The sequence below is a fragment of the Aulostomus chinensis genome, chromosome 4 (assembly GCF_037954235.1).
Source record: "Aulostomus chinensis isolate RoL2024-O1b breed Wild chromosome 4, RoL_Achi_v1.0, whole genome shotgun sequence".
In the NCBI taxonomy this organism is placed as follows: Eukaryota; Metazoa; Chordata; class Actinopteri; order Syngnathiformes; family Aulostomidae; genus Aulostomus; species Aulostomus chinensis.
The window spans coordinates 21,320,543-21,346,728 of record NC_141323.1 but is presented as its reverse complement, the minus strand read 5'-3'; the positions used below and the strand labels follow the sequence as shown (position 1 = coordinate 21,346,728).

At 42.0% G+C, this 26,186-nt stretch overlaps 3 non-coding genes across 3 annotated transcripts; all 3 read right to left on the bottom strand.

The window, feature by feature from the left end:
- Nucleotides 1–12,158: 12,158 nt before the first annotated feature.
- trnak-uuu (transfer RNA lysine (anticodon UUU)) lies at nucleotides 12,159–12,231 on the bottom strand. Its single transcript has one exon. It is a non-coding gene; the product is annotated as a tRNA-Lys (tRNA).
- A 2,888-nt stretch (nucleotides 12,232–15,119) lies between these two features.
- On the bottom strand, nucleotides 15,120–15,201 carry trnas-aga (transfer RNA serine (anticodon AGA)). The gene has a single exon. It is a non-coding gene; the product is annotated as a tRNA-Ser (tRNA).
- A 7,030-nt stretch (nucleotides 15,202–22,231) lies between these two features.
- On the bottom strand, nucleotides 22,232–22,313 carry trnas-uga (transfer RNA serine (anticodon UGA)). Its single transcript has one exon. It is a non-coding gene; the product is annotated as a tRNA-Ser (tRNA).
- Between the last annotated feature and the right edge of the window lie 3,873 nt (nucleotides 22,314–26,186).

The window sequence follows — 26,186 nt, the reverse complement described above, 5'->3', positions numbered from 1 at the left end:
CCAAGAGATGGGAAACAACTTGGATGATAGAAAATTGTTTTTAGTTTATTTGACAGCTGATTGAAGACGTGGGTCAAAACTGACCTGTTCACATAAGAGATGGGAACAGAAAGCTAACACAAGAGGAAGGTTGAAGCTATGAAAAAGGAGTTTGATAAAAATCTTGAACTGACAGTAGAAATATCCTTTTGTATGTTTACCTTTGTTGACAGAAGTCACTTTAGCTTGGCAGTGAAAAGAATCTCTGCTAGCTTGACAAATAAGTGGCACAAACTGGGTTCAAGCTGGACTTTGGACACTGGTATCTGCAACAACTCCCATCAACTCCTAATCTAGCATCTCTGCTGTGGCTCAAACTATTTTACAGAACATTTGACAGACCTGTGGAGCAGTGAGGACAGACATGAGTTGATCCACATGATCCACTGAAGCGCCATTTTACCCTGCCACTGAGGTCACCAACATGAGCTGGAGTTGGGACTCTTGAACTGAACCTGGTATCACAGCGACACCTACTGCTGCTAAATGGAACAGCGACATTGAACCCAAGTACAGGATTGAAGGGAGACTGATGGTCGCTGTTTGGGTTTTTGAAGAACAAGGAGGGCGTTGGTTCAAGCTGGATTCTCAGAGACTATTTCCCCAACCTCTACATTGGCATCTACACTGTCATCCAGTCAGGTGACTGAAGTCATCCAGTCATGTGACTGAAGTCATCCAGTCATGTGACTGAAGTCATCCATTCATGTCAGTGATGTCACTTGGCAGGACTGTCATTGCCATCACATTCTAGAAAAGAACCCAGACTCCACATTTACTCCTGTCTATTATTGTGTCCCACCCTCCTGGTCCTTACTCTGAATTCTCAGAGTTTATATCCAGTTCAGTTCTCAAAACAGATGAAGTCATGAGTGTAGATTAATTTCCTTTTCTCCACTGATTATATGTCAAGGTTTGTGTGTGGGGGTGGAGCCTATCCAAGCAGCCTTCGGACAAGAGGCGGGGTTCATCCTGGATGTGTCACCAGTCCATCACAGGGCCAACACATAGAGACAGACAACCATTCACACTCACAGCCACACCTACGGTCAATTTAGAGTATCAATCAGCCTCGTCCCCTCTTGATGTCTTTGGACTGTGGGAGGAAGCTGGAGTACCAGAGAGAACCCACACAGACACAGGGAGAACATGCAGACTCCACACAGAAAGATCCTGTGCTCAAGTTTGGGCTCAAACCTGGAACCTTTTCGCTGTGAGGCAACAGTGCTGACCACTGCACAACCATGTCTCCCAGGATATATTATCCAAGAATTATTTTGATTTATGATATGATTATTGACATTTTAACAATTTTACCACTTCAATAATAATGTACCACCTAATAAATCAAGTGCACACTTTATCTCTGTTCCTGTCATGACTTGAGCTTGGATGAGAACCCAAAGCCACGACTCCCAGGCAAGGTGCCAGATGAAGAAAGTTTATTACTAAAGTACAAATCAAAACCACTCTTATGAGGAAAAAAGCCTAAACTACAAAAACTCAAACTCACTCGACTGAGGAGAACCTGACTAGACAAAGTGACAAAGAAACTCAAAGTTAGATCAGGTAAGGAGCATGGCATGGAAAACAAAACCTGACTAGACAAAGATTCAACAAAAACACAAACTTGATGAGGCATTAAATGACGTAGCACGTTTGGAACTGACGGAAAAGACAAACTCCAGAAGAAAGAAACTCCAAAAAGAAACTGAAATTCCAGACTGGAGTACCAAGACTCTGAGAGGGTCATGTTCACTCAGACCTGGATCAACAACTGTGTCATGATGAGTTTCCAGGACCTTTTCAATTACGGTGCTATGAGCCAACTTAAAGGAAATAGAAGGGAGCTGTGCCCCCCCTCCCCCCTCCCTCAGTGGAGGAGGAGAGGAGCAGGAGACCTGTCACAGGAGAGGAGAGGTGCTGGTGACCAGTAAACCTGCCTCAGTGGTCTTTTCTGGTGTCAAATGCTCACACGTACACACAATTATCACAGTTACTGAGGACAGAAAAATGATGGAGGTCGTACTGGAGAAGAGTTCAAACTGGAGCCAGGAGGCAACGACCATTCCATCATCCATCTTCCAGCATTCCCCTCCAGCACTCACTATCACCCAGAAGTCCATCCTGTTAGACTGGAAACCTCCAAACAACCTCAACATCCTACAGTGGAAGAAGCTGCTGATGAGCAGAAATCCCTGGAAAAATGTCTGCATCCATCAACCATGAAACCACCAACTTCAGTAAAACCTGGTCCACTACCATCAATAAATGAACCTCTGAGATGCCTGACCTCCAACCCTCAAAGTGACATTGAACACACAAACACCCAACACATTCAACACACACACACACACACACACACACACACACACACACACACACACACACACACACACCAGCTCCATTCATCCTTTATTCTTTTTAAAATGTCTTTATTTGTTCATACATTTATTGTTTTCATTACAATATCATAATTATATTATATTTAATATTATTGTTGCTGTATTAGAAACATTTCTACTGATCGTGGTGATAACAACAAAAGCATTGAAAAGGATACCATTGATTCTGAATAATACAGAATTACTGCATGATGAAATTATTATTATTGTTATTATTATTAATACTCTCACTCAATCAATATTTTGTTCTATTTTATTATTAATAATGTATCATTTCAGACATTATAACTATGTTCTGGTCTCTTTCTCCTCGTCCACTTGCTTGTTTATATATTTTTTGACAGTAGAAATGCTACAAATCCTGTATGATGAATCACTGCAAGTGGAGGAGGAAAAAATAGGAACAGCAAACCAGAGATGAACAATTTATCCTCATTCACCATTATTATTACCAAACACAAGTTATTAATGAAATGTGACACTTCTCTCTCATTATTATAATTATTATTATTATCATTATTATTATTATCACTGTTTTTGTGGCGTCACTGTTTTCTGGTTCTCATCACTACTCTTGCTATTATTGTTCTGGCATTAACAACGTTGTTAATGATGACATCACCTTTATATTAATATCACAACTATGGTTATTGTTTTTCTTATTATGGTGATAGTCATTAATTACATATTTCTACTCTTTGTCTCCTATGTGTTTGTTTATTCTTTGCTGTACAAAATTATTGTGGAATTATATTTTATTGATATTTCTGTATGATAGAAACCAGAGGTTCTCAATTACAAATGTTAAAAGGCCTTAAAGTAGGATTTATTTCTCTACCCATTCATTTATTCTATTTCTTTTTTCAATGATCTTCTTCAGATGTCATTCATCAGCCTACCATGATAGATATTCATCATTCATTATTAATATGATTGAGATACAAAGATAATGAACACAACACACACACCATCAATTTACACACAACACTGACACAGTATCATTCTCTCATTATTAATGAATTATTGATTTGTTGAAATTATTTTTAGTTTATTTCTTTTTTATTCATTTTATTTTATTTAATATTCAATATTAATTAGTATTTCATTCAATAATCAAAAATTATATTCATTATTATTGATTATTATAATTTTGACCAAATCGCTCCTCAATGCACAACATTGGCAAAAAAGTCTTTTCTGGTTCTGACCCCCCCTCCCCACACACACACGCACACACACACACACACACACACACACACACACACACACACACACACACACACACACACAATTTCTGCAAATGTGGCTTCAGTGTCTTTGATTCTTGTCTCTTATTTCATGGTTCAGTTGTTGACACTCAGTCTTTTCTCAGCGTTCCTGTTATCTTGTCTCTCCTGCTTCATGTAAATTAAAAGAATATTTTTCAAGTTGATCTGAAACTAAGCTGAGACTAGTTAGACTGTGGATGACCGACACTCTCTGGGTTTAGCAGCAGCTCAGCCACCTCATGTGATTGAACTACTGTGTTTGTACCAGCACACTACAACTGGAGAACAGTCCATTTATTTGACTTCTTGACATACGGAACACAGAACATCAGAGCAGTTGAGGGCCGACTGGAGCAAACAGTGAGGGAGTCAATCCAGAAATGCAGCTGCTGCCTCCAGGACATGAGCCAGCTGATTTGAGCCGTTTCAAACACACGTCTATCTGAACCATGCAGATCAACAACACCTCCAACAGGAAGCCTACCTGAGCTCCACAGCACCAGCAGCACCAGCAGCACCAGCAGCACCCTGCCATCCATGTCCAGTGTCAAGCTCCTCCGATCGTCTGCTACTAGTTTCTTCACTCTTATTTCCTCATCAGGACTCTTAAGTGCAGCTTTTCATGTCCGTGTCAACAGCTCCTGATGTGCTGAAGTGATACAAAGATAAAGCTGAGGGTCGGACACGTCATCCACATCAGAGTTGCGACACTCATGATCTTCTGATCAGATGAGCAGTTTCCTCTCCTTCACTGCTGCAGACGCATCAGATTGTCAGCACCACATCTCCTGTTTCCTGATGTAAAACGACACCTACTTCATAAAACAAGCCTGACCAACTTAACACATTTCATGTCAACTGCATTTAACAACACAGAGATGTTTTGTTGAATCCTACTAGAGGTGAATCTCATCCATGATTCTCCAGACATTTTTTAAATCAAGATCCTGGGGGTGGACTGTCTTTGGGAAGCTGAGGTGTCTGGTGGTCTTGGTGGACCCTCTGTAGCTCAACTGAGACCACCAGAGTCAGTGTGACTGTAAGCCTTCAAAGCCAGCATGAAGGAGCTGGTTTTATCTTTGAAGGGGAAATCACACACACAGCTACTCTCAGTTCCCAAATGTGTGTGTCCTCACTCCTCCGTCCTCCTGCTGCCCTCAGAATACAGACACAATTCAACCTGGTAGGTCTGGTGCATAGAAGTGCTCCTGAAAAGATTTGTGTCAGCCCACAGCTGGCTGTTCTTACCTGGAACCTCAAGATGAAACTGCTTCCACAGATTGGAAATGAATCTGATGTTGACTTTTGGACAAATCACCTGTTCATCAGTTCAACCATCACTTCCATCCATTTTCTACTTCTTATCTTATGATAGAAAGGAGTCTATCTGCTGTGTGACGGAGGCAGTTACTGTGAGCTGCTGCATGTCTCAGCTGTGTGTGTGTGTGTGTGTGTGTGTGTGTGTGTGTGTGTGTGTGTGTGTGTGTCAGTGACGTGCGGTCAGGGGAGGCAAGTGAGGCTTTGGAAAGATACTACAAAATTTTATATACATGATTATATACACTACTTTTTCAATTAGAATGTGGATCAGATCAGCTGATTTCAGTGTGAAGTCCATCCCTCCATCCACTTTCTATTCTTATCCTTTAAGGGTCACGGGGGGGGGGGGGGCGATCCCAGGTGACATTGGACAAGAGGCAGGGTTCACCCTGGACAGGTCACCAGTCCATCAGGAGAAATGAGGTGGTCGGTATCATGCAACCTAAACTAAAACATTAGTCAGATCAAATTCAGGTTAAAGCAAGAGTCTCCAGATCAAAGTCAGAATTCCTGATGATGTCATCAGGACTTTGACAGTACCTAGAATTCTGTCTTTGATCTCAGGAGGACATGAAAGAAACACAATTGAGGAAAGTAGAAGAGAGCACATTCAGCTTCATTAGAAACACTTGAACTGTTGAACAGTAGAATTTGTTTGAAACAGTTTACAACACTTAGTGACAGGATTGAAGAGGGAAGATTTTTCTACTTTAAATTTAATTCTAACTTCAAAGTCAAGTCAAGTCAAGTCAATTTTATTTATAAATGCCAAATCACAACAGAAGTTATCACATGACACTTTACAAGTTTATCTACTGAGATCGGTACCCTGGAAGGTATCACCTTGGCCCCCAGCACGACCCTAAGGAACCTTGGAGTTCTCTTTGATGAGGATCTGTCCTTTAATGCCCACATTAAGCAAATTTCTAGGACTGCTTTCTTTCATTTGTGAAACATTGCTGAGATCAGACACATCCTGTCTCAAAAAGATGCAGAAAAACTAGTCCATGCCTTTGTCTGCCTTTTGCCTTGCCTTTGAGAATTCAAAATTCTCCTTCTAACATACAAAGTCCTCAACAGTCAGGCTCCTTCATACCTGACAGAGCTCCTAGTCTCCTATTATTCAGCTAGAACCCTTCGCTCCCAGGATGCAGGGTTACTGGTGGTTCCTAGAGTTCTAAAAGTACACTGGGAGCCAGAGCCTTCAGCTATCAGGCTCCCCTCCTGTGGAACCGTCTCCCAGTTTCGGTCCAGGATGCAGACACCCTCTCGACCTATAAGAACAGACTAAAGACCTTCCTTTTTGATCAGGCTTATAGTTAGGCTGCTTAGGCTGGCCCTTAGATATGCTGCTATAGGCTTAGGCTGCTGGGGGATCTCCCATGGTGCACTGGGCTTCTCTCTCCTCCTCTCTGTCCTCCTGTATGTGTCATACATAAATCATACTCATACGTATTACGAACTCGTCTCCTTTTCCGGAGCCTGAGTTTATTGACTGATTGACTGAAAACGAGCAAACATAATAGGGTCTTCGCCTGAAGTACCTTCAGGCTCAGGCCCTAACAAATCATGTCAGAGATGTGTTCTAACACCCCTCAGTAATGGTCAGGAAACACAACAACCTTTTGTTTATTTCCATGATTTTCTTGAGGTTCATTTTACCATTTTTTTAAACTGAAATCAAGGGTTTACTGACTAAAAAAAGGTCCAGAGGCCCACAACAAAATATTCAAATCAATATTTCCATGGATAAGGAAGCCTAACAAGGAAACCAAGAGATGGGAAACAACTTGGATGATAGAAAATTGTTTTTAGTTTATTTGACAGCTGATTGAAGACGTGGGTCAAAACTGACCTGTTCACATCAGAGATGGGAACAGAAAGCTAACACAAGAGGAAGGTTGAAGCTATGAAAAAGGAGTTTGATAAAAATCTTGAACTGACAGTAGAAATATCCTTTTGTATGTTTACCTTTGTTGACAGAAGTCACTTTAGCTTGGCAGTGAAAAGAATCTCTGCTAGCTTGACAAATAAGTGGCACAAACTGGGTTCAAGCTGGACTTTGGACACTGGTATCTGCAACAACTCCCATCAACTCCTAATCTAGCATCTCTGCTGTGGCTCAAACTATTTTACAGAACATTTGACAGACCTGTGGAGCAGTGAGGACAGACATGAGTTGATCCACATGATCCACTGAAGCGCCATTTTACCCTGCCACTGAGGTCACCAACATGAGCTGGAGTTGGGACTCTTGAACTGAACCTGGTATCACAGCGACACCTACTGCTGCTAAATGGAACAGCAACATTGAACCCAAGTACAGGATTGAAGGGAGACTGATGGTCGCTGTTTGGGTTTTTGAAGAACAAGGAGGGCGTTGGTTCAAGCTGGATTCTCAGAGACTATTTCCCCAACCTCTACATTGGCATCTACACTGTCATCCAGTCAGGTGACTGAAGTCATCCAGTCATGTGACTGAAGTCATCCAGTCATGTGACTGAAGTCATCCATTCATGTCAGTGATGTCACTTGGCAGGACTGTCATTGCCATCACATTCTAGAAAAGAACCCAGACTCCACATTTACTCCTGTCTATTATTGTGTACCACCCTCCTGGTCCTTACTCTGAATTCTCAGAGTTTATATCCAGTTCAGTTCTCAAAACAGATGAAGTCATGAGTGTAGATTAATTTCCTTTTCTCCACTGATTATATGTCAAGGTTTGTGTGTGGGGGTGGAGCCTATCCAAGCAGCCTTTGGACAAGAGGCGGGGTTCATCCTGGATGTGTCACCAGTCTGTCACAGGGCCAACACATAGAGACAGACAACCATTCACACTCACAGCCACACCTACAGTCAGTTTCGAGTATCAATCAGCCTCGTCCCCTCTTGATGTCTTTGGACTGTGGGAGGAAGCTGGAGTACCAGAGAGAACCCACACAGACACAGGGAGAACATGCAGACTCCACACAGCTGGGGCTCGAATCTGGAACCTTCTTGCTGTGAGGCCACAGTGCTGACCACTGCACCATTGTGTCCCCTGAAAATGCCACCAGATCGTTTGGATTTCCTTTAAAATCAAGTACACATGAACATGAAGAGGTTTTCACAGGGTTGGTGGTGCAATGGATAGCATGACTGACTACTGTCAGAAGATTCTAGGTTCAACTCCTGGCTTGCGCACTTAAAACTTCATACTGAGAAGCTTTCACACCTGAAGTGTGAACCACTGCTAAAAGTCCCTGAAATCCTCCAAGGTTTCCTCCTTGTCTGCTGTAAACATGAACACATGCATGGATCCTGCTACCTCTCACATGTTAAGCTGGCACTTGACAGTGACAGCAGGAGAACAAAAGAGCTTGTTTCTAACATTACTTGACAGCACTTTTTAGGGCCTGAGCCAGAAGGAACTTCTGGCAAAGACTCCATTATTTTTTCCACTTTTTTTTCTTCTTGCAATCAACACTGCCCAGAGTTGATCTGCAGGAAATAAGACTCATACAATTGATGCAGTTTGGTCAGACGGTGCAGACACACTTGACACCCAGAGAGGTGAGCAGGTTTTGGACCAAGTTGAAACTTGTGAAGTATTTGAGACAGAAAATGACAGAAAGCTGTGGCTGTGTTCTGGTTCTGCATGTTTCAGATTTATTCCCCTCCCAGTAATGTCTTATTTCCAGCTCTGCTCTCCCTCAACTACTGTTTAGTGTCATATTTATTTTGCTGACTACTTCATTGACATGTGGTCAAAATGTCTTGTGTTTCCTGAAATTAACTGAGTGCTGCTCAGTAAAGTAGACATGCCTTGAGATTCTATTCCTGCTTGGTCCATTTCAACATTCTTATCCTTCCTAGCATTGGAGATAAAGTATCAGTCAGGGCTGTACTTGATTAGTACTGCATATAGTACACATCAGTCACTGCCATTACACAGTGGAATGGAAGTTGAAATACTGTTGACCAGCAAGCTGAAAACTGTTGTGGTATTTGACAATTCTATTGTTTCTGAATGAAAATCATGTGAAGGAGAATCATTGAGACATCCTAAAAATGGCTGAGGTCTGCTGAGCTGCAGCAGGTCTGAGCTGCTTTTGATGCCCAGATGATGAGGAGGCAGTGAATGTTGGGTTTGGTGGAGCTGAAAAAATGCTGCAGGTGTTGAGAGGTCTGCTGGTGTCCAGGACTTCCTCTCCAGTTCTCAGCTTCTCCCTGCAGTTCCCACAAACACCACAACAGTCCTGGAACCCCTGCAGATGGTGGAGGACCATGATGACCCCGATGCACCATCAGGCCATCAAAAACCAGTCCTGATGATCAAAAAGGTCCCTCCACTCATCCAGCGTCAACTCTAGAAGAAGCTTCTGGAACAGATGAGCAAACGCACTCAACTAGAAATCATGATTTAAACACAATGTTGATTTTTACAATTTCCTTCAATGTTTTAAAAACCATCAAAGTAGACAGAAGCCCAGATGGTCCAAACCTGTTTCCTGTCTCCTGCCATTGTGGAGAGCCTCTGTTCTGTCCTGCTGCTGTCCAGTTGTCTCTACTGAGCTCCTCTGCTGGTTCCACCTTGAAGAGGGTCTGAGCTAAAATTGAACCTTGGGGAACATCAACCTTTGATCTCAGAGTTTTGTGTTTGATTTTAGAATTCTTTCTTTGATCTCATCTGAGACAAAGACATGGAAGCTCAATCTGGTGTTGAGGAGGCCCTGATCGTATAGTGGTTAATACTCTGTGTTGTGGCCGCAGCAACCCCGGTTCGACTCCGGGTCACGGCAGCATGAGACAAATTTCTTGTGTGTATTGATGGACACAAACCAAGCAGAATTTTCCCACAATGCAATAGGGCGGTGTTTGGTCAGTGTTGAGCAGGCGTCAGTCTGACAATGATGTCATATTATTTTGTTATCACTTGACCAGACCCAAAAGTAGGCTCCAGGTATCAGTCTCTTCTCAATGCTAATATCTGCTAGCTTAGTCTGCTACTTTGATGGCTCTGACTACAAAAAGGTCCAGACCCCTGGATATGGTGGTTCCTACCTAAACGTAGATTCTGTCAGCTCATGTTTTGAAATCAACTCACCATGAACACAAGTAGATTTCAATGGACTGCAAATGTGTCTCATTTAATGGTAAACATGTCAAATATAAATTCCATCACCTGAGGAGGTCTGCTGCTGGAATTAAGCTCCAGATATTCACAAGATATTTTATATCTTAAAATGAAGCATTTTTATATTTGATTTATTATTCATTAGCCTGCTTCATGTGGTGTGATTTTATGTGTCCTATATTGAATCGAACTTTGTAAACGATCGTCCCTCAGGATGTTGAATGATGTCAAAAAAGTGTTCTCTAAGCTCTCCTTTCCTCGAAATAGAGGAGTCTCTGCTGAGGTTGTTCCCTCTCAGAGTCCTGACGTCTATTCGGATGCACCGAGAGACTCAGGCAAACAGAAGACAAGGGGAAGTGAAGTAACCTGAAAATGAGAGGGGAGGTTCGACATCAAACTAAAACAGGAAGAACAGGACACAAATGGGATATCAAAATAAGAGAGACCATGAGACATGACCCCCCAGTTCCTGCTGCTTCCAGCTCTTCATATCGAGCCCCTCGTACAGTGGTTGAGAGAGACCACAAATATTCAAGGTGTCTACATAAATGGAGAAGAACACAAGGTGGCGCTGGACGCTGATGATGTTTTAACATATTGAAGTGAGCCCCCTAACACAGGACCTGCATTAATAAAACTCTTTGAAACACTGGAAGCTTTGCTGGATATAAATTCTCCATTCTAATCACTCACCTCCAGAACACATGGAGGAAAACCTCCACCTGGATTGGGGCCAGAACTCCTTGAAGATGATAGAAGAAGATGGAACTCCATTTCCTTTCTGAGTCTGAGTCACAGGGTTGATAGAGTAAAAACAAATGTCCTACCACAAGATCTCTTTCTAGTTCCAGGACCAACTGGAGAAATTGCCTTCAAAACCGTTTCTGAATTGAACAAAATGCTTTCCAGATTTATCTTGCAGGGGAAGAAACCCAGGCTCAAATTTAAACCACACCATGAATGAGCCCCAGTTCCTGCTGTACTGGCCCATCAAAATCTGGAAAAATGTTTCCGTAATGTCCAAATCTCAATGAATAATTTGGAATGTTAACAGGAGAATATCACTACAAGTCATTTAATGATGTGCTTTTAATCCAGGGTTCAAGCCTCATGAAATGAACCCTAGATTTAAATCCTGGATTCAAAGAGAGTAACAACTTTCTACTCACTTGTGGAAAATGGAAATTTAAAAGATTTGAAAGCCTGAGAAGAGAATATCACTGAGAAAGTCGGACTTTTTAGAATCTTCTTCGGTGAGCAATTATTTTAGAACACGACATCAGAAATGAAACAGACTTTAATGATCCAATGCTGAAAATATTCTTGGCTGCCCATCAAGAAACAAGTAAAACCTCATATCGTATGTTGTTTTCCGTTTGACCTGATTCTTGGTTGTCAACTAACTGGCTCATTGGCTTTCTTGATGGAACAACAAAAGCAAAAGTTGAAGACTTTGAATATCCAGACCTCTGGCGTGATTCTCAGCTGTCATTTAAATTTCACATGAACTCAGTGTCCAAGCAAATATCTGGTTGGCTAAAATGACTTTTGTCGTTCTGTTGACTTTTTCCATGAGAAGTCTGGAAAAGTATTATAACACAGTTCATGTTCCCAATGTTGGACTACGCTGGTGGTTTCTATGGGAACACTGGTGACGGCCCCAGGCCTGGGTCCTATGCAGCGTTGTGTGTGCAGGGTCCTGTTGGTGGGTGTGTTTGTGTCTTTGCAGGTCTGACGTCCTCAACAGTCAGGTTCCTTCATACCTGACAGAGCTCATAGGTGAACCCTGCCTCTCGCCCGTAGATGCTGGGATAGGCTCCAGCCCCCCCTGCAACCATTAATGTGGGTGTTTTGTTAATTGCATGCCACATGAAATTATTATTGGTCACTTTTCTAGCAACAGTCGCACAGTGGCAAGACAAGAACACTTCTACTTTTGATGATGACAGTTTGTTCAACACTAAACTTCATCCAGTACCATGTTGTCAAACACTGGAACATCCACAGCACCTGAACAGGGACTTGAACCCTGGACCCTCAGATTAAAAGTCTGATGCTCTACCGTCTGAGCTACTCAGGCTCTTTCTACAGCATTTAGACAGGAAAAGAAACACCTGTGAAGGTCAAACTGCTGCTTTCTTGACTTGTTCAATCCTCCATGTTAAAGTCCACCATGCTTTTGATTGGCTCTGATTCTCTGTGGCAAAATCCAACAAGAGGCTCCAAAAATGTCTTGAATGTCATAAGAATGCACAGGACAAAATGTTAGTTTCCTTCATGTCTGCAGTTCCTCCACTGGAAAGTAAAGTCAATGCTGTTCCTCTGCTGAAACCTGGGATCGGACCAGGGACCTTTAGATCTTCAGTCTAACGCTCTCCCAACTGAGCTGTTTCAGCTCTGAGGGAGGGCCCTGCTTCTCTCATTTTATAATCTCTTCCACTCTCACTAGAACTTAGAGAGGATTTGAGCTTCTGAAGTCATGACACATTGAACAGTTCTACAGGACCATTTTTGATGAATGTCTGAATCACACAAGCCTCTTTTGTTTGTCTTCTTCCCAGTTGCCTCAACATTGTGAGAGCCAATAATTCCACATCTGTACCAGACAAACCTCTGGTTGGTGGGTTTTCTGGATCTTTCTGTTCTAACAGTGTCTTTTGTCTTAATTATGCCACTTTCACATGATACAAACACAAAATGAAAAGCAGAACAAGCCAGAACCCAAAATATGGATTTGCAAGGTCAAACAAACCACAACCAGTCAAGCAAATCAAACCAACAGAAACCAACTACTGGTTCAAAACCAGTAAAAAACAAAAACAGAGGAAAAGTCTCTGTGTGCAAGAACATGCATGTGTGTGTGTGTGTGTGTGTGTTTAGATGTGTGTGTGTCAAAAACTGACAACATGAGCCAACAGTGGTGGTGTCTGTCAAAGAGGTGGAGCTCTGTCCTTCACCTGCAAGATTTCAGCAGGCAGCTCAGGTCCAGTTTTCTTCACTGTGCCACCATGATAAGTTTCCTCCTGAGAAGTTCTTGTCCAAGGTCATAGCTGGTAAAAGAATTGTCACAGTGATACTGGGACCCTGCAGTCCAGTCGTCATATCCAGGACCACACTGGACATGGCCGTCTTTGTTTGTTTTGTTGTTGTGCAACGTGAGAGAACGTGACAGACCATTTTATACCAAAGACAGGCTCTGTGTGTGTGTGTGTGTGTGTGTGTGTGTGTGTGTGTGACCATGTTAAATTCTTTTAAATAAATGTGTTTCAACCTGCTATTATTTGTATGCTGTATGATTTCTGAAAACCAAGACTAACTAAGCGCACTGACCGATTGAGCCACAGAGACTCTGAGTCTCCTGCTTTTCATGAAGAGTTTTCAGGCTAATTTCAGAGTGTGAGGTCCACACTGCACATTTGAGGGAACATGAAGGACAGATGAGAGTCTGACTGTCATGGTGAAAGCCTTCAGCACTAGAACTGAAACAGCCCCCACCATCTTAACCCCCCCCAGACCAAACATCATCATCCAGCCTCCAACCAGAGGTCCATCAGTTATCATGGGAGCCACGTGTGGAGTCTGGATTCTTTTCTAGAAAGTGACGGCAATGACAGTCCTGCCAAGTGACATCACTGACATGAATGGATGACTTCAGTGCATCCAATTACCAAGTGCACTGCAGCAGTCCTTGTTGCTGTCTGCTGTTGTGTCACAGCAAAGTCTTTGGTGCTGGGATGAGGTCATGGAGACGATCTGGGAGCAGTCCTGATGTCAAATGGACAAAATGTGTCAACATGAAATAAAATTGGAAACCTATTTGAAGCCTTATTTTGTGTTTGATGGACATTTTTTTTTAAATCTCTAATGACTTGTTTTAACTGAACCTACTGGATCCTGTGGTGCCTGATGAGGAGACAACTTGCAACTCTCTTCTGGGAGGCCTCCCTGCATGCTCATTCAAGCCTCTGCAGATGATCCAGAATGCAGCAGCACGCCTGGTGCTTCCAGCCCAGCGCTGCTCCAAATCTCTAGCCAGACTCTTCTCTTCTGTTGTTCCCAAATGGTGGAACAAACTACCGAACTCTGTGTGTTCTACTGAGTCCCTTTCTACTTTTAAGAGACAATTGAAGACTCAATTGTTCAGAGAGCACCGAGGCACTTGACCTGACTCTTCTCCTCTTTGTGCTGTGGGGTAGAATAAGTAAGAGGGTCCAAGACCCAGCACTTAGTGATTATGTAGCACTAACTGTGTTGTGTGATGTTGTATGTCTGTCAAAAAAAAGAAAAAAAAAAAGGGAGGGGGGGGCGACACTTCTTCTGCCACTAGATGGCGGTACCTGTGACCAAATCACAACTGAAGCACTTTTGCACTTCCTATGGACTTTTCCTTAATTAAGTCTAAATTCTTACTTGTGTTGTACGTCACTTTGGACAAAAGCGTCTGCTAAATGAAATTGTAGAATTGTAGAATTGTAGAACTTGGGTACAAAGTTGAAGAGGAGGGTTTTTGGAGGGGAGGGGATTTTTTTTCCAGTGTTGTAAATCAAAGTAACTACAACGACATGATAGAATTTCTCAAAATGTCCTAAGATGGATTCCAAACCAAATCAGCTGTCACAAGGGAAAGTCTGCATGTAAACACACACACACACACACACACACACACACCAACTGACATTCCCAGGGACTAAACCAAACCAATTCCTACTTAACCCTAAGCTCCACCTCAGTTCCAGATGAAACTGGTTGAACATGGAACCGTCCAACTTGGAACATTTCCATCACCTTCACCACCACTGGAGTATCAACAAAGATTTTGGTCAACACCAGAATGGTTGAGACAAGACAACATGCTACCAATCCTCTCTCTCTCCCTCATCATCAGCTGCTACAGCCCTTGAAAGAAAACCTTTGACACATGGACCTACAGTAGGAGCAGATGTTGTCTCCCCTGGAACAGCAGTTTAACGTTGTTGGCAGGACTCGAACCTGCGCGGGGAGACCCCAATGGATTTCTAGTCCATCGCCTTAACCACTCGGCCACAACAACTACACTCCCATGAGCATGAGTAGAGGACTGATATTCAACAATTTATCTTCATCAAAGCACAGTAGATTTTTTTTATCTTCTCACAAACACAAACTATTTGTGTGTGTGTGTGTGTGTGTGTGTTGTTTACCAGCAAGCTGAAAACTGTTGTGGTTTTTGACAATTCTATTGTTTCTGAATGAAAATTATGTGAAGGGACTTCCGGTGACGCCATGATGTAGAAGACACGAGGGAGAATTGCTCCGAGAGAAAACTTATGTAAAAATAGCTCTTTAACGTGATATTAGCAGCAGAAAGGGGTCGAGGACGCGGATAATCAGAGACTAAAGATAAGAGAAATAAAATGGACAAAAAAGGGAAGTCAGCTAAGAAAGAAAATGCGAATGATACAGGCGCCGGTGGAGCGCGGAGCGCCGCACCGGGGATGGCGATGTCCGGAGACGAGGTATCGATGATATTAGCGGAGCTCCGTAAACTACGCCAAGAACATGCAGACGCGGTGACGGAAAACAAAGGAGCCTTAGCAAGACTAGAAGCTAAAATAGCTGAAATGGGGGAGAAAATGGCTCAGTTGGAGCAGCGGTCAGATGAGATGGAAGAGAGGATTAACGACACGGAAGGCCGGACGGCGAGGCTGGAAAGAATGGTCACTTTTCTACTTCAACACGAGGCAAGGCTGTCCGCGAAATGCGAGGACTTGGAATCAAGATCAAGAAGAAACAACATAAGAATACACGGAATCCCAGAGGGTGCTGAGAAAAACGACACCATAGGATTTGTGACTCATTTTATTCAGTCCTCAATGAACTTCCCTGATAAAATGGCGGTTCATTTCGAGAGAGCGCACCGATCACTGACTACGAAGCCGAGAGAAAACACGGCCCCCCCGCGAGCAATAATTGTTCGCTTCCTCAACTACAGGGTGAAAGAACGGCTGATTCAAGAAGCATGGAAGAAAAAGCTCACGTATGAGGGACGTAACGTCTACTTTAACCAGGATTACACAAATGAAGTACAAAAAAAGAGGAAACAAGTAAGGGAAGTTATAAAGAAACTGAAGGAGAAGAACGTGAAGGCACAATCTCCATATCCTGCACAGCTGAAAGTCTTTCTGGAAGACGGGACAAAGACGTTTGCCACATTAATGGATGCTGCACCCATGCTGAGGAATATGGGGATTCAGGTGGAGGAGGAGGACGAGACCGAGAGACTACAGAGAGTGATGGCGCAAGGCAGCTGGACCATCATGACGGGACAGAGGGGGAGAAGACAGCAGCCAAACATCACAGAGACGGATCTACGGGCCCTTATCAAGTGAAGTATTTCATACGAAGAGGATGCCCTGAAATATACATGATCAATAAAAGTGTCTGTTAAAAAGGACATACACGAAGACAAATGGAGCTGGTTAAGAGGTAATTTACTACTTATAAAAAAAAAAAAAAAAAAACAACAGACAAAATATTGTTTTGGTTCTATTTTGGAGCAAAATCACTGCTTTTGTGGAGCAAATGGCAACTTTACACAACATCCGAGAAGTTGCAAGTGCACATAGTGCGAACCACCAGAGGGCCTTCGTCACAACTCTCTGGTCAGGGGACAGTTGGGAGTCTTGTTTTTCTTGTTATTGTGTATTAGTTCTTGAGGAGATGCAGACTTGTCTTTTTCGCTGTGCTACTTTTTGCACAGTTATATTAGTTAATAAGAGATGTAAAGTTACTGGGTTTCCACTTAAACAAATATGAGTAGGCTAAACCTTGTGTCATATAATGTCCATGGGTTGAATCACCCCATAAAGAGAAAGAAAATACTGAGTCAATTGAAAAAAATGCAATGTTCAATAGCTTTGATACAAGAAACACATCTGGATGACAACGAATGTAACAAACTGAAAAGGGAATGGGTAAACCAAGTATTTCATGCTTCTTTTGGAAAAAGAAAGGGAGTAGCCATATTAATAAATAAATCCCTGCAATTTCATACAGAGAAAGTGATAAAAGATCATCTGGGAAGATATATAATGATGGTTGGTTCCATAAGCGATATGACAATATCCATACTAAATGTTTATGCCCCAAATGAGGAAAATGCGGCATTCTTTAAAAATATAGCCAACGTAATTGCCAACAATGGGAAAGGGATGATAGTGATTGGGGGTGATTTTAACACAGTGCAGAATGGTAAGCTGGATAGATTGCCTCCAGAACAGGGACCAAGTGTCAAAAAAAATCGAAGGTACTAAATAATGTCATAAGAGAGCGAGGTCTTACTGATCCATGGAGAAGAAATAACCCTAGAGGGAAGGATTTGACTTTTTACTCAAACCCACACGGGAGTTATTCAAGGATAGATTTTTTCTGCGTTTCACAACAACATATGCATAAAGTGCTGGACTGTGGCAGAGACACCATAACTATAAGTGATCATGCTCCTATTACGCTAACGGTAGATATGGGTAATGAATCTTTTTTCAAATACTGGAGACTTAATGTATCTCTGTTATCAGATGAGAGTGTGGTCAAGGAACTAAAACAAAATTTAAAGGAATACTTTCAAACTAATGACAATGGGGAAGTTTCACCTTCAATTTTATGGGACGGGGGGAAGGCAGTTATTAGAGGGAAAATAATAGAGATATCTTCCAGAATGAGAAAGGCCCGATTAAAGCAACAAAATATGTTAGAGAATAAAATTAGAGAGTTGGAATTGGAACACAAAAGAACATCAAGTAACTCAACACTTATCGAACTGAAAAAAATCAAACAACGGCTCGATGAACTATTAACTTACAAAGCAGAGGGGGCTTTAAGGTTTACGAATCAGAGATATTATGAGATGGAGAATAGAGCCAGCAGATTATTAGCATTTCAACTTAGAAAAGCCCAGGCAAATAGGACGATAAATAAAATAAGACATCCTAACTCTAAAAAATATATGATAAAGCCAACGGAGATAGCAGCAGCGTTTGCAGAATATTATAAAAATCTATATGATGACCCTGACTCGCAATCACTAGAAAATAAAACACTGGCATTCCTCAAAAGATTGCACTTACCGTCATTATTAACAGAGGAGGCATCTGAAATGGTTAGGCCAATCTCAGTACAGGAAATAGCTAATACAATTAAGGTACTTAAAAATAATAAATCCCCTGGCACGGATGGGCTCTCGGGAGAATTTTATAAGTGTTTTGCGAAGGAGATTACACCAGCCCTTTTCAAAGGATTTAATTATGCCCTGACATCAGGTGACCCAGCAACATCTTGGTCAGAAGCCATTATCTCAGTCATACATAAAGAAGGAAAGGACCCAACCACATGTGAAGGATACAGGCCTGTCAGCTTGTTATGTAGTGATCTGAAGATATTGACTCATATTTTAGCACATAGGATACAGATATATATAACAAAATTAATCAAACCAGATCAGACAGGGTTCATCCCTGGTAGACAAGGAGCTAACAATATTAGGAGAACATTAAATCTTATATGATGTACTAAAAACAACAGACAACCCGCTTTGATGCTCAGTTTAGATGCACAAAAGGCATTTGACCGGGTAAAATGGAGCTTCCTATATCGGACATTAGAAGTTTTTGGGTTTCATTCAACATTTATAGATTGGGTAAAATTGGTTTATAAAAACCCCAAATCACGGATTAGAGTTAACGGATGCTGTTCAGATTTCTTTCCCCTCAAAAGAGGGGTCAGACAAGGGGATTGTCTGAGTCCATTGCTGTTGGCATTAAGTACTGAACCATTAGCCGAATCAATAAGACAAAATAAGGATATTAAGGGAATAAGAGATGAAGGGGGAGTGGAGCATAAAATATCTTTATTTGCTGACGATATATGAACATATCTAAGTGAACCCTCCTTAACTATACCAGCTTTATTGAACAATCTGAATGAATATGGAGAATCATCAGGTTATTTAACTAATGAATCTAAGTCAGTAGCAATGATGCTTTCAGGCAAATATCCAACTGAATTAGAGGGAAAGTTCAATTTCAAATGGACCACCACAGGGTTTAGATATCTTGGCATCATTATTACTCCCATTATATCACAGCTATTTAAAGAAAATTATGGAAAACTGATTACAGAAATAAAGAAGGATTTGGCCAGATGGGAGATATTGCCCCTGTCGATGGTGGGAAGAATCGAAACAGTGAGAATGAACATTGTACCCAGATTGTTGTTTCTGTTCGAGTCACTGCCAATTATGGTCTCTAGTTCAACTTTTAAGATGTTAGACAAAATCATATCTAAATTTGTTTGGCAAAATAAAAAAGCTAGAATCAAATACAAAATCCTTCTTTGCCCAAAAGAGAAGGGAGGGTTAAATTTACCTGGTCTAAAAAATTATTATTGGGCAGCACAACTTAGAGCGATTATTACGTGGATCACGAAGGAGACAGACACAATGTGGGTGGGAATGGAACAAAATTCCTGTCAGAAAACACCTTTGGAGGTACTCCCGTTTTTGAAAGAGAAGATGCAGAAAAAAGAGGGGCTGCGTAATGACTGGATTAGGGTAACAATAAAAGTATGGTCAATAGTGCGAAAAAAAACTGAAAATATCGAACTCAATAAGTAGAATCACCAAAAAAGCAGGAAATCCAGACTTTTTACCATCTGTTATGGATGCAGGGTACAACAAATGGAGAAGTAAGGGGTTAATTTATATTGCACAAGTTTTCAATGGACAGTATATGAAGTCGTTTGAGCAACTTAAAAAAGAGTTTAACTTACCGAACCATGACTTCTACAAATTTCTACAATGAAGACACTACCTTCAGAAGCACAGAGAGTGGGAAAATATTTGTAGAACACCATCTAAGCTGGAGGAATTGCTGTTGTCGTATTTGGAGGGGGAGACTAAAAAGGGGTTAATATCAAAAATCTATAGAGTACTACAACATGAATGTAAGGACAACAATTTGGATGTTAAGGAAAAATGGGAATTAGAAACAAATACGATTATACCAGATGAAAATTGGGAGGAAACATTCAGAGCAGGACACAAATTAACAAGCAGCCCAATGTGGAGGGAGTTTGACTGGAAGGTGAAGATGAGATATTTCAACACTCCATCTAAGACTTCAAAATATAGCAACACATCTGAACTGTGTTGGAGAGGATGTCAGTTAATAGGAGATTTTACGCACATATTCTGGGATTGCCCACAGCTGTTGAACTTCTGGGAGAATGGTCGGAAGGAGATTGGGCAAATTTTGGACATTAATTTTGCTTTGGACGCAGCAATGTTTATCCTTGGCATACCACCTGAGAATCTGACAGACAGAAACCTGATTGCTTTGTGGAGGATTTTGATTCTGATCGCTAAAAAGACAATAACAGCCTGCTTGCTAAAGCCAGAACCTCCAAACATATCACAATGGAGGAATAGAGTAAAAAATGTATACATCATGGAAAAAATCACAGCAAGGTTACAGCTGAAAACAGGACAGTTTGCTGAAAGATGGGCACCAGTGAAAACAGTATTGGAATTATAAACATCAACATTTTTTAAAATTTTTTTATTTATTTATTTTTTTTCCATGTGTGTCTTGGAATAAGTATCTGAACACTTGTCTGGAATATTTGTCTGCGCATCTCTGTCATGTTCTATCTGTGCTGTATGTATGTTAAATAAAAAATAAGTTCCAAAAAAAAAAAAAGCCTCACAGTAATTCAATAATCTAGAAGTAGAAACCAGAGTCACTTGGGACAAAGATGGGATTCAAACCCATGCTTGCAGAGCACAATGGATTAGCAGTCCATCGCCTTAACCACTCGGCCACCTCGTCTGCTGACAGAAACCCTGAGCTTTTAAACACCTGAACTCTTTGGAGCCTATTTGTCAGAAATGGACCCAGCAGGAGCCACTGAACACAACTCTGACATAATCAGGCTTCTTCCCAGCAGCATCGTGCTACAGAAGGCAGAATACAGACCATCGACACATCATCAGAGTGAACACCAGCTGATGTTTACAAGTTTAATTCACCTCTTACTACAAAATGACATCCAAGCTCAGATTCTCTTGTCCTGATTGAACAAGTAAATGTTTAAGAAGATGAGAGTACCAGACTTTTTCATCCAAGGAAACAAGCATCCTATCACTGTCCTATGCAGAGTTTCTATGAAAAAAAGTGAGACAACCTCAAGATTTTCTTTTTCCTCTTGTTGGATTTTGCCACAGAGAATCAGAGCCAATCAAAAGCTTGTTGGACTTTAACGTTGGAGGACTGAACAAGTCATGACATCATCAGTTTTACCTTCACAGGTGCTTCATTTACTTTACTTTCAATTTTACAGAGGTAGAACCTGAAATCAAAGCTGTCTGTCAAAAGAAGTGAAAGCTTCCCAGGCTGTGATGTTCTTGTCTACAAACTGTCTTGTATGGAGCTTCAATCTTTAATAAAAAGAATAAAAAGAGGATAACATTTGTTGTGATTTGGCGCTTTAAAAATAAAACTTACGACTTACATGGAAACTGGGGGGGGGGGGGGGGTGGAGCCTCCATCAGGTATGTGTTTGATGTCTGAATTCTGTCTCTGATGTCTGAATTCTGTCTTTGATCTCTGGGTTCTGAGCATTGGTCTCCTGCTTCAGTCTTTGATCTCTGACTGATCCTAAACTAATCAAAGGATCACATCAGCATATTGGTCCAGTCTACAGATGGTGATTTTACCTATTTGAAGCCTTATTTTGTGTTTGATGGACATTTTTAAAATCACTAATGATTTTTTGACTGAACATCCTGGACACTGTGGTGCCTGATGAGGAGACAACTTGGGTACAAAGTTGAACAGGAGGGTTTTTGGAGAAGGGATATTTTTGCAGTGTTCCAAGTCAATAATAACTGTGGCAAAATGTCATCATTTTTCAAAATGTCCTCACGAAGATGGTTTGAAATTCTGTCTCTCCCTCATCCTCAGCTTCTACAGCCCTTTAAAGAAAACCTTTGACTCGTGGATCTAAAAAGATCAGATGTTGTCTCCTCCAGAACATCAACACTTTAACGTTTTTGGCAGGACTCCAACCTGAGCAGGGAGACCCCAATGGATTTCAAGTCCATCGCCTTCACCACTCGGCCACAACAACCACATTCACACACAAATTTGTAAAAGATTCACATTGACACAATTCTTTAAAATTATGTTACAAGCCCATTTGTGTGAGGTCCTATTTTCTCTTTTTCAGCATTCCTTTGTTTCCAGGTCTCTAATAAGTGCAGAATTACAAAGACAAGCAAGCTTGATCCATCCTGGGCAGGTGATAGGAGCCCATTGACCACTGGCCAGAGACCCTGGCACAGACGTTGGGGGTGGTGATAGAGAGCCTTTCTACAATTATATTCTACATTTATAGAAGTCTACAATCCTACAATTTCATTGAGCAGACGCTTTTGTCCAAAGCCACTTGCATATGTTTTTGGTGAGTTTGGCTCCTGAGCTCAAGACAGTTGTGACTAATAAAGGACAGCTTCAAACGCAGCTGTGAAGCCTCATTGTCAGCTGGGAGGAACGACAGGTGTCTCCCTCTAGTGGCTCCTCACAGCAACACAAGCCTCATTTCATTCACATGCATCCACCACCTCACTACCAAAGGCCAGTTGGGCCTCCACAGACAGGTGAGTTTCAAGTGTTGGACAAAGGTCTTTAAGATGTTCTTATTAATTCTATAACATCTGAGATTAAAATCTATGGAATTACAACTAACAAGCAGTCAAACACCTGATCAGATGCTCCTTCATGAGGCTGAGAAGAATCAATCTAAACTGGGATGAAGAAAATGAATTGAGAAGAGAACCTACTGATTGGATGACATGGACCCACCTGATCCATGTTAGCCTTGTTGGAGCAGAAAGAGGTGGATCAGAGGAATCAGTGGATCAAGACTCAGGTGTCAGATGCAGAATGTCTTTATTGACAATGGAGTCAGAGAAATCTTCCAATGTGAGAGAACGTGACAGACCATTTTATACCACAGACAGGCTGTGTGTGTGTGTGTGTGTGTGTGTGTGTGTGTGTGTGTGTGTGTGTGTGTGTGTGTGTGTCCTAACTGACTGGAAACTGGATAATAACCAGACTAACTTTTATTATTGACCAAGTCTGGGTGACTCACTTAATTCATAACTGAAGTGATTATTTAATTAATAAACAGAACATTTGTCCAAAAGTCATGATCAAATTCATGTAAAATCTGAGCAACGAGGGTTTGAAAATGTTCAAATGAGCCAAAACAATGTCCTGGGATCCAACCAGGGACCTTTAGATCCACACCAATCTTCCCTGACCTCATAGAAACTGGAACATTTCAACAAATAAATTCAAATTCAACTAAGCAGCAACTCTAGAACAGTCAGAGCACTTGCTAATTCCCCTGTTAGCTCCAGATCAGACAATGCAGGCTCACCTTCACGCTTGGTTGTACGACCGTCACCAGTTGAATCTTCTCTGGTTTAACAAACTCTGGGGACTCAAGACACAAGTCAGCACCGGTGCAGGTCCAGATCCAGATGTTAGCTGATGGGGACAATGGCTTAAGGGAGCTCCAGGTAGCTGGTTTGAACTGGTCCCTCATCTCTGTGAGGAGAAACCATCTGAGGTGGAGGGTGAAGATCTGCTTTGTCCTCCTGATCTCCCAGTAAAGCCAGTATCAGTAGCGGCTGGCTCATAGGGGGCGCTGGGGCGCCGCCCCACCAGCTGTGGAGAGGAAAATCCCTACATGTATTGATACATATATATGTGCATATGTTTACAATTTGTATCGTCAGTGTCAGCCTTACTTAATTGTGTGTGTCTACATGCAATATGGGTCATTTAAACAACATTTACGCCAACTGACTCATTCAATTAATAGTGAATTTACTCTGATAGACTGTATAATTTGTCTTTAGGGGCGCTTGTCAAAGCGCCCCAGACCTGCAATTAATTAGCCAATCCTGTATGGTTGCTAGGGAAAAATAATGAATAATTGGCCAATCAACATCGCCAAATTTAACGGCGTAGGGGCGCTGGAAAAGTCGCCCCTACGCCAACGTAAAATGCGTGAAGGTTTGGATTGCTAAAGCTAGCTGAGGAGCCCGCGATATTCTTTTTGCGTAGTGAGATTCCCAGATTTCCGAATCCCTACGAAAAAAATACCGCGAGAAGTGAGTGAGAGAGAAAATGGCGACAACAACGATCGAAGTTCAAGAGCAGCAGTTTCCACCGATTTCGGTGAGATCCCTTTTAAATTTCCCTTTTGCGAGGAGGACCATGGCGGAAAAAATCCGCGTTAAGGAGCTGGGACCGGACAAGCCTGAAATCAACATCCAGCAGTCCTACAACAGGACTTTTTGCCGGAGCTGGTTTCAGCGCAAGCCGTGGCTGACGGGTTGTGGAGCAGCCAACGCACTTTTTTGCTTCCCCTACATCCCTTTCAGGAGTGACCGGTGTGATTCAGCATGGACACAGACAGGAATCACTGACCTAAAGCACCTCTCCGAGCGGATTAAGAAACACGAAAGAGCGAAAATTCACATGGAAAACTGCGTGAAGCTAGCGGTTCTTGGGAAGATTAGCATAGCAACGCAGCTCGATGACAGTCACCGCATCGCTGTAAGGAAGCACAATGATGACGTAGATAAGAACCGTAACATCTTATCTAAGATAATTAACTGTTAAATTCCGTGGTGCTTTTGAACTGGCTCTGCGGGGACATGACGAAAGTGATTCCTCTGACAACGCTGGAATATTCAGAGGTCCAGTTGACTTGATGGCATCCATTGATCGGTACTTGAGGGAGCACCTTGAAAATGCAACCGTTTTTAAAGGCACCTCGAAGACAGTACAGAACGAGCTCCTGGACTGTATGCTGGCAGTTTTGAGAGAACAGATCCTGGATGAAGTTAAATCGGCAGACTTTTTAGCGATCCAGGCTGATGAAACTACTGACGTTTCAACACAGTGTCAGTTAGTCTTAGTTCTGAGATACATTGACGACCGCCACAATATTCAAGAGCGGTTCTTTGAATTTCTGAAACTGCCCAACACCTGTGCGGATGCAATAGCCAGTGCCTTATTGGAGAGGCTGCACAGCATCCTTTCTGAGGGACAAGAAAAGAAGCTGATTGCCCAGGCCTGTGATGGGGCAGCTGTGATGAGGGGTGCCAAAGGAGGAGTGCAGCGAAAGGTACAAGACATCTATCCAAACGCTCACTATGTTCACTGCTATGCCCATCAGTTAAACCTGATACTGCAGCAAGCAACCTCCCACATCCCTCAGATCAGTCACTTTTTTTCTGACATGGGGGGATTTGCTTCTCTTTCCTCTAAGTCAAGCAAGAGAACTGCAGTGCTTGATGAGAAGTTTGCGCACCGACTTCCAAGTGCATCATCAACACGTTGGAACTTCAACAGTGGTGTTAACACAGTTTATGAGCACAAGAAGGATCTGGTGAATTGCTTTCAGGCTATCCGGAACAGTGAAGGGTTTGATAGCCAGACAAAGAGAGAAGCTGGTGGCTATGTGAGAATGCTGGAAGATGAAACTTTTTGTTTTTTACTGGCCCTGTTCCACAAAATCATGCCACATGTGGACATCCTTTACAACCAGCTGCAGAAGAGAAACATTGATGCTGTCTACATGGCAGGAGTCACCCAGACATTCATTGACCACATGCAGGCTATCAGGTATGCTAAATTAATTAATTTGTAGCCTAACCTAAATTTCTCTGTATATGTAGACTTAAATGCTTATATATCATCTTATTTAAAGAATTGATTTATCTGTATAATATAACTGACAGTAATGACATCCACCTTTGGTTTTGTTAATGTATCCCTAACCAGTTTTTAGAACTTACTCATGAAACTTATGTGTTGGGTCAGGGAGGATGTGCCTACTCTGGCTGAGGATGAGGAGTTCAGGGGACCTGCTCAGGAGCCACCCGCAAAGAGACGCAGAACCTTGGGAGAAGACACACTGCAC